The sequence below is a fragment of the Mastigoproctus giganteus genome, chromosome 13 (genome assembly GCF_048544385.1).
Source record: "Mastigoproctus giganteus isolate SK-2022 chromosome 13, ASM4854438v1, whole genome shotgun sequence".
Taxonomy (NCBI): domain Eukaryota; kingdom Metazoa; phylum Arthropoda; class Arachnida; order Uropygi; family Thelyphonidae; genus Mastigoproctus; species Mastigoproctus giganteus.
Genome location: NC_143587.1, coordinates 152516146 through 152525491, shown reverse-complemented (window position 1 = coordinate 152525491; position 9346 = coordinate 152516146). Strand labels below are relative to the sequence as shown.

The window sequence follows — 9346 nt, the reverse complement described above, 5'->3', positions numbered from 1 at the left end:
TCCCTGGGATGATGATCGTGTACCGTCTTCCCTAACCGCCTGGTACTAGCAGTTTTCTGGGAACCATAATCAGAATTTAATAAGTTAATTTTTAAATAAGAAATTAAGTAATTTGATGCTTTTGGCAGATGACTAACTGACACTGCTAGTAAGAATATTATAAGTACTGTATATTTATAATATACTGCTACTCGTTCATGCTACTCGTTGCGGACTTGGCGCTCATGGTCTTAGTCGCTCATGCGCCATAAAAGCCAAAATTAATCAATCGATTAATCAAGCTACTCGTTGAATGAGTATCGTAAATGATAAAAGCTGCATTTGTTTTCATTTCAGGCATACCTGATGAAAGCGAGACGCAACTTTTATTCATTACGCTACTCGATCTACTATGATCATTAACTACGAAGAGTGCCGTGGAATTTGCTGATTAAATAAACGAACTATTGAACGTTAAACTGGAAACTTATTTTTGACCTGTATAACCAATATCCACGGCATTCTGCGATCACCTGGTAACAAATACCACAGAATCGGGCATACCTGCCGGCAAAGTAAAAAGACTACTCTGCATATGAGTTGTAGAAGTACACCAAATGTGTAATCATAGCTGACTCTCAACATATATAACGCGCATTCTCAAACACCTTTGAATACACGACTTTTCAAAAACATTTATTACCAAATTAAATCATCACAAGGCAGCACTTCAAATCTTACCTGGCAGCACACCAGTTAGGTCAACTTGTTTTATATTATTTCCTATTACATTTTGCCTCTCAGTCAGCTGTCCTATTACTTCTTACATTAGTAAGACTCTGCAAGTATTTATGGATATTAATTAAATGTTATTTTTAAATTACCTGCTTTGTAACATTTCCTTGTGAACCCTTCTGCCTAGGACATACAGAGTAACACAAAAAAAAAAAAAAAAATACTTAACTTCCAGTAACTGAATCTTTATTTTATTTATTTCATTGCAAATTCCTAGAAACACGAAACCTTTCGATAACGCTGCTATTTATAAATACCCAAAAAAGAAACTAAATGCGATTCATATTAACGCATGTTTGTGCGCAAAGGATACAAGCAGGTTAATACGGCAAATACCGATAAGCACAGTTTCTGCGAACTTCCTGGAAACAGGTTGCAAGTATTTATGAATTCTGAAGTGACGTTGCAGATTATCACGTGGTTCATACTATGTAACACTAGACCTGACGAATGCACTACAAGTTAGTTGAACGCCCTTGAAGGTAAAACGGAACGAAGGTAAACCTGCCGAAATCAAGTATGTAAATATTTGACATTATATCTTCAAGACGTTTGCTACTGTTTTGTATTTCTCAAATGCTATATTTTGTATTTAAGTATTTTTAATTAGATATTTTTGGCGAGAGCTAATGTCATTTGTCAGTAAAGTTAATAAGAGAAATTTTGTATCGCTAAGAACTGAGCACGCCACTATATAGAAGTCCACTGAACAACTGGAATTTTGCAGGAATTCTTCAAGGTGTTTGCTAGTTTTTTTGTATTTTGTATTTAAATATTTTTGGCGAGAGCTAATGTCATTTGTCAGTAAAGGTAGTAATAGCACTTTTGTATCGCTAAGAACTGAGCATGCCGCTATATAAAGATCCATTGAATAATTGGAATTCTGCAGATGAATGAATGAATGAACTGAACTGAAATTGTAAGTTTGATATAGATAAACACACTTCGTGTTAAAAAAATAATAATAAATAAATAAAGATTCCACTCTCGTAGCTGTACATAAGCCAATTCAGAAAGAATTCACATTTTTCAATATTAGAGAACAATTCTCAGACTATGAAAATACCGTACGTTGAGCTCTGGTGGACCTCAGAGCTCAACGTACCATATCGCTACGACCTAATGGTGCGCAACTGCTGGTTTTTTATGGTGATGAAAGTGCATGATGGAGGGAACTGTTTGAGAATTTCGCGCGGAGGTAAATAATTTGTAGTTTCGTTACTGGTCCACCTACTAAAAAGTCAAGCAAAACTCTTTATGCCTAGGATAATAGGGAAAGAAGCGGGAGGATGGTAGATGTAACGAATTATTATTATTAGCCATATATGGTGCAAGGAAGCCTGAGGCTTATGCTGCACCAGCCAAAAAAAAAAAAAAAATTCCCGAGTTACCCTGAGAGAGAGCGAAGTAGAAAGGAATCGCCAAGAAAGAGAAGAATAATGATATCCAGCTCAGGGCCCTAGGTGTGCCAATCCATTCAGGTAGTCGCTCACGACCCTGATGGCCATGTATTGCCATTGTTCGTACTATAGGAACCAACTACAGCTTCCGTGGACTGACACATCATAATCCAGGAAGCCAGCTGGTAGTTTTGTTCCGGTGAACGCATTAAGCAATAACCCCCAAACCACGAAATGTTCTGCTACTGGTTCATGATTACATAGTTTCTGTTAGCTGGCTGATTCTCACTATTAAGCAAATTATCGCCGGCAGCATTTTCGTATCTACTACCAAATTGTTGTATGGCATAAGACAATATTGCCACTGGACTAAGCAGCCGTGTAAAAGCAAAAAAAAAATATATTATTTAAGTAATGCAATACAGTTTGTGGCCAGTCACAGGAGTACTAATGAGTTCACTTTCAGAGAAAAAGGCAAATTATTACTATATATATGTTTAAGACAGAAACGTAGACTGCCGAATAACCTTGACCACTAAATATCGTCGTCGACAGAAGCAAGTTGAGGAAGCACGGCGGGTAATAGACCAAAGCGTCATTGCAGGTTTTCAACGGATAAGCCTCTTCTAAAAGGAACTACACACTAAAGGTAAAGTGCAGCCATTATCAACCCACTGCAGGATGGAAGCCTCCTGAACAATTCATGCTGAGGGAAATAGACCATAATCTGCCACGCTGGTCCAGTGCGGGTTGGCAGATCGACCGTATTCAGCAGTCAGGGGCTTGAACCCCGGTCTACTCAAAGAGCGTGTGCTACTGCACTCCTGCTCTGACCACTCGGCTACAGAGGCCGGTCTACACACTAAAGTAAACAGCAACTTAACTGCAACCATGGTTTGAAGATAGGAAAGCACAAGCTGAGAGTGGCGGATTTAGCATTTCCGAAAACCCTACGCGGAAATATTTTCCTAGTATACATTTGATGTAAAAGTGAGTTATATCCAGGGTAGAAATGGAAAATTTTACGGAAACGGAACGCTCATTAATAAAATTGTTATTTTCAATAATCAAGCACGTATAGGTACAGATGCTCGTGGCGGACCAGACTGACATTCCAATCCCTGATTATATTCACTGTCAGCAAGAAAAACTTGAACTGATACCCACGTTACTTGTTTCTGTTCTACTTTTCCTTACGTTACGGTTAAGACGCATTGTGAAGACCAAGATTAAATGGGAGGGTACAGAAGTACACGCGCTTTGAGTGACCGTGGTTTAAGCCTGCGTGACTACTAAAGTTCACAAGTAGTTCACTGAGTGACTACTTGTGAACCTGACCTATCTGTTATGAATCGACCGGCCAAACGTATACATGGAGTAGTTTTACCGGAGAAGCTAACATCGATGTTACCTTGTTGATCATTGGTTGACCATTACTTACTGATAAATCACCCTATTAAAAATGATTTTCAATCGGAACATACCGATCTTTTGACTTCATTTTCTGCCACTGGCCTTGCTTCCTTCTAAAGAGAATTCTCTAATCAAGGCTTCTTATAGGTACGTTACGGTCTTCCTTACGTTACGGTTAAGACGCATTGTGAAGACCAAGGTTAAGTGGGAGGGTACAGAAGTACACGCGCTTTGAGTGACCGTGGTTTAAGCCTGCGATCTCGCTTTACGAGTTCCGGGTTTACGATTTTTTTTTTTTTCCCCAAGTATCAACAAAATCGAAAATATGAATATTAATAAATATTGCATTCCAAATCACGTGCGTACCCCGCTTTACGATATTAATCAGTTCCAGAGGCACCATCGTATCGTAATGTGAACCCAATAACATATTGTTTTTTGGTAATTCGTTTCAAGATCTCGGAAGTTAAAATTTCGCTGTATAATTAAACTATTTCTCTCTCTAAAATGTCATTTTTAAGGTCACGAGCGTGACCTTAAGGCCATATAAAAGGTCGGGAGCGTGGTTTCTAAATTGTATTAGTTAACAATTCAAATCATTAAAATGCACAACTTTCATCGTTGTCATATGTTCCGTTATAAGAAACAATTTTGAACGCGTTTTTGATATTTTTCTAAAACACATTTCTGAAGGTCACGACCATAAAACAATTTGTACTTTCCGGTTTATTGGGCTTTTCTGTTACTGCAAGCAATTATAAATGGGTAGTTCACCCAATGTTATTGCTGTTTGTTATTTGGTTTTTAGGAGCATTAGCAACTAAGGCCATATTGCTCCGGAGATATGCGGTGGTCATTCTCTGCCCTTTCCGCTTCCTACGTATTTGGTGGTCACGGGCTCAAACCCCGGTCTAATCAAGAAGCGTGTGCTAAGCACTGCTCCTCCTGCACACCTGGCTACGGAAGCGTTGATGTTACTGCATTTGCGAAAATACCGAAAGCTGAATTGTGTGGTTTTTTACGTTATTATGGTGAAATGTGTTTGCCCTTTACTGAAATCTTCAATCGTGTAAAAAACATAAATAAATTCTCAGAATCTTCTCTTCATTCCTTTTTTTTTTTTAAGCTTCGTAAACTTGTTACTCCACGCGAATCGTATTAGTTACAATTTGTGTATGCCGTTAAAAAATGCTTTTGCATGCAATCGTAAATTTTATAATTAAAAGAGATAACCTTGGAAACAAACGCCTCTTGAAAGACGACTGAAGAAGACGACTCCTTGTGCAACAAACCAACGAGTGCCGAGCCATTAATGAGTGATCAACGAGTGTGCATTTAATTGATGATGAATAAACATTCTTTAACATTTTTATAAGTCGTAAATAATTTCTCTATTATTATAATTTCGATTATTATTATAATCGGAATGTCTTATAATGGGGGATTTTAACTTCCCAGATATTGACTGGAACTTGTGGGTTGGTCACTCACACACTAACCAGACTTTTGTGGATTTATTGGATGATTGTTTTCTGCTGCAGCATGTTCGAGAGGCAACCAGAGAGAGTAGTACTCTTGATCTGGTTATCAGCAGTGATCATTCGCGTATTAAGAATCTGCAGATAAAGGAACCACTAGGTGGCAGTGATCACAGTGTACTGATATGGGATTTACTTAAAGATTTAATTACCATCAGGAGTAAAGGAAAGGGTTTTTGCTTCCGTAAAGGTGAGCACAGTGGTCTCAGAAAGTTTTTTAAATGCTGTACAGTGGGATCAACGGACGATGTTACCAACTGTAAATTCTAAGTAGGAAGCATTCAAGGAATTAATCGTGGATGCTACTAAAAGTTTCATACCTATTAAGAAATATTGTTCAAGGTTTAGGCCTCATTGATTATCAAATGAACTAATGAGACTCGTAACAGAGAAGAAAAATGCATGGGATGCATATAAATTATCAAGCGACTCAGAAGCCTATGGCAGATATAAGCTAGTCTGTAATCAGGTCACAAAAGAGGTTAGGCAGGCGAAGGCAGATTACGAGAAATCCTTGGCAAAAGATGCAAAGAAAAACAGCAAGGATTTCTTTACTTATATAAACACTAAAAGGAAGGGGATGAATCTGATTGGTCCACTTGACATCGATGGTTCGACTGTTGATGATCCTACTCAGATAGCAAACAAACTGAATGAGTATTTTGCATCTACATTCACACATGAGGAATTATTAAGGTTTAAAAATGGCAGAAGGTTATCAAATTGTAGCAGGATACTTAATGATTTTGTAATAACTGAGAGCAAAGTGGAGAAGAAATTGTTGAAGTTAAACATAAGAAAAGCACCTGGGGTGGATGAGATCTATCCAGTTATATTAAAGGAGGCGGCAAAGCAACTAAGCAAACTCTTAGCCATAATTATGAGAGCATCCTTGGACTCAGGGGAGGTTCCCACGGACTGGAGATGTGCAAATGTATCCCCAATTCACAAAGGGGGATCGAAAGGTGACACGAGTAATTATAGACCAGTTAGTTTAACTTCTGTTCCGGGTAAAATAATGGAGTCACTGGTTAAAGATGCATTGCAGGATCATCTTGACAAGACTGCAGCAATAATTCAGACACAGCATGGGTTTGTTAAGGGAAAATCTTGTCTGACAAATTTGATAGGATATTATGATGTGGTTACAAAGGAACTGGATGCAAAAAATAATTTTGATATCATATATTTGGATTTCAGGAAAGCTTTTGACACTGTTGCGCATGGAAGACTATTCTACAAATTGGAGCAGAATGGTATTAAGGGTAAGTTGCTACAATGGATAAAAGGATGGTTAAGTGGGAGAAGACAGAGGGTGGTTATCAATGGGTGCTGCTCTTCGTGGACTAATGTTATTAGTAGAGTCCCACAGGGTTCGGTGTTGGGTCCACTGTTGTTTTGTATATTTATCAATGATATTGATGAAGGTATATCAGACTTAATGTCGAAGTTTTCAGTAGATACAAAGGTTGGCAGGGTTGTTAATGATAGCAATGGCAGTGTGCTACTGCAACAGGATCTAGATAATTTGGGCAGATGGGCTAAGTGGCAACTGAAGTTTAAACTTGACAAATGCAAAGTACTGCATATGGGTAGAAGTAACCCCAGAGAAACGTACCAACTGTGTGGTACTACACTTAAGTTGGTAGAAAATGAAAAAGACCTGAGAGTAATTGTGCAGTCAGGTATGAAGTTTTCTGAGCAATGCACACAGGCTGCCAGGGCAGGTCATGGATTTTGTCAATGATATATTGGAATTTTGCTAGCAGGGAAAATGAGGTGATTGTTCCTCTGTATAAGGCAATGGTCAGGTCACGCCTTGAGTACTGCGTACAGGTCTGGAAGCCTCATTTTAGGAAGGATGTAGATTTGCTTGAGCGTGTACAGAGAAGGGCAACAAGATTGGTGAGGGGAATGAAGAGATCCTCTTACCAAGAGAGGCTTAAGTTCTGCAAATTGCAGTGGCTGGAGACTAGGCACCTGCGCGGTGATCTGATTGAGGTGTATAAGGCCTTGAATGGGTTGAGCACGCTGAATTTTGATGGATCCTTCCACTTGTTCATATTACGAACCTAAGGGGGCATAAATTCAAATTAAGAAACGACAGATGTCGAATAGATGTGCGGAAATTTGCCCTTAGCCAGCGGGTGGTTAATTGCTGGAACAAACTTCCATCTGTCGTTGTGGAAGTTGATAGGTTGAATAAATTTAAGGAGGAACTGGACAGGCAATTGGAGGGTATGGTGTGTTTTTTTTTTTTTTTTTTTTTTTTTGGCTGATGCTGCACAAGTTCATACACTTGCTTTATTGCATCACCTACTACTACTATTATTATTTGCTTCATTTTACAGGCTACGTTTTCATTTCTTTCGATAAATCATTCATTGTTTAAACAAACTAATTAGCTGCCTAATTTCATTGTTGAGAACGTAATCCCTATTTTTAACCATATGTTTATGGGAAATAAATTTCCGCTTTACGAGCGCTCGCTAGGAACGAATTAACTCGTAAAGTCGAGCACTACCTGTACTGAAAAGAAAATTATAACACCGAAAAATTTACCTAGGTGGAATATAGATTTAATAATCCTTCATAAAGAAATTCATAGAGTTCGACGCAAATATCGACGACACTGGTCGCAGGAAGAATCTGAGTATCTAAAAAACAGCTATTGTAATCTTCAAAAATCTTGTGTCAAAAAGATTTCGATCTACAACGGAGAAAATCTTGGACAAATTTAATACGTTCTACAAAAGTCCAATCTATTGTGATTGTTTTACAAAATTACTTGGAATAAGATCATGAGAACTTCTCCAGATATTTTCTCAACTGTGAACTACAACATCGAGACTATTAACGAGCAAAATACTGCAGTTTTCCTGTTGATGATCCTGCTTACGATACTGCTGAACATTCTTCTCACGTATCATTCCGATGATACTTTCCAAATTTTACGGATGATGAACTTAAGACTCTCTAAAAATAACAACATTAATAAATACCCAGGTATTGATCTATTAGAAAATGTATTCATTATTAGACTCTACAAACTAACCACAAATTTTGTTATTATTATTTTATAAATGTCTCCAGGAAGTATCTGGAGACACTTATTAAACAACAGTAAAATTTCTGGAGTCTCCCAGATACTGTTCCTTAATATCTGGAAGGCAGCTATCGTAAAAATTAATAAGAAGTCAAATGAACCTTATGAGGCTAAATCTTTTAGGCCAACTGCTTCATTAGAAAATTTAGATAAGCTGCTGGGTCGCCTAATTGCGTTGAGAATGAAAACTATGTCCATCTCTCAAGATTTACTTTCTCCGAGACAATATGGCTCTTTGTTGAGGCAAGTCCTGCAAAGATGCCGTTGTATATTTGCTTTTCCATGTTGAGTAATCTCGTTCTAGGTACGACCTTGATATATTTGCTGACTTCGCTTTGGATTCCCTTCGGCAGGAGAGCGCCCAAGAACGTCTTACAACAGCTGGTTGCTCTATTTGGTTATTCAAGGTCGTCAGAAGTAATTTCCAGTACAATAAGCTTATTCTGAATTCTAAATTCCAGCATGTTACCCGTGATATTTCTAGAGCATATCCTCAGCGTTCTATCCTGAGATCCCTTATTTGGAATAATGTTTTGAATGAGTCTTACCTTCTCTAAGACCCATGCCTACGTTGATGACTTGGCCATTTTAATCAGCTATTCGTCTAGAACTGGTCTGAAAGTTCAGGCTAATTGTCTTAAATGACTTAGTTAATTGGACCAAACCAAATAAATTAAGTATTAGCACAACAAAAACAAAGATGGTCATTTTTAAGAATAGACTAAACTACAACAGATCTTAGATAAAAATCAGCGGCCTCCAGCTACTTTTTTTTTTTTTTTTTTTTTACGAGCATTGGCAACTAAAGCCATGTTTCTCCGTGTATATTGTCTGTAAACTGAGTGTTCTGTGGTCGATTTACTGTTGCTGGACGAAAAACCCGAGTTTCCGGTAGAAAAACCAAGCTACCCTCGCCTGAGACTGACTAACTCAATCACGTTGTGGTAAAAACCCATAAAATTTCTTTGCGTCATTGATGAAATTCGAACTCAGCTCTTTTTCCATCTGGTGTGGGGAGGAGGGTGTTTATACCAACTGTGTTACCCACGAGGGTTTGTTTGTTTAAGGGTTTTATAGTGCATCAGTAGCTATGGCTATAATTACCCACGAGGGTG

General features: G+C 38.1%; 1 protein-coding gene across 1 annotated transcript in view; it reads left to right on the top strand.

Annotated features, from left to right (window-relative positions):
- The first annotated feature begins 1224 nt into the window (after window positions 1–1224).
- LOC150076528 (N-acetylglucosamine transporter UNC93A-like) overlaps window positions 1225–9346 on the top strand; it is an 83270-nt gene continuing 75148 nt past the window's right edge. Inside the window, exon 1 of the mRNA XM_090387378.1 lies at window positions 1225–1291. The gene's annotated coding sequence lies outside the window, so the exon portion shown is untranslated. The remainder of the gene's footprint in view (window positions 1292–9346) is intronic.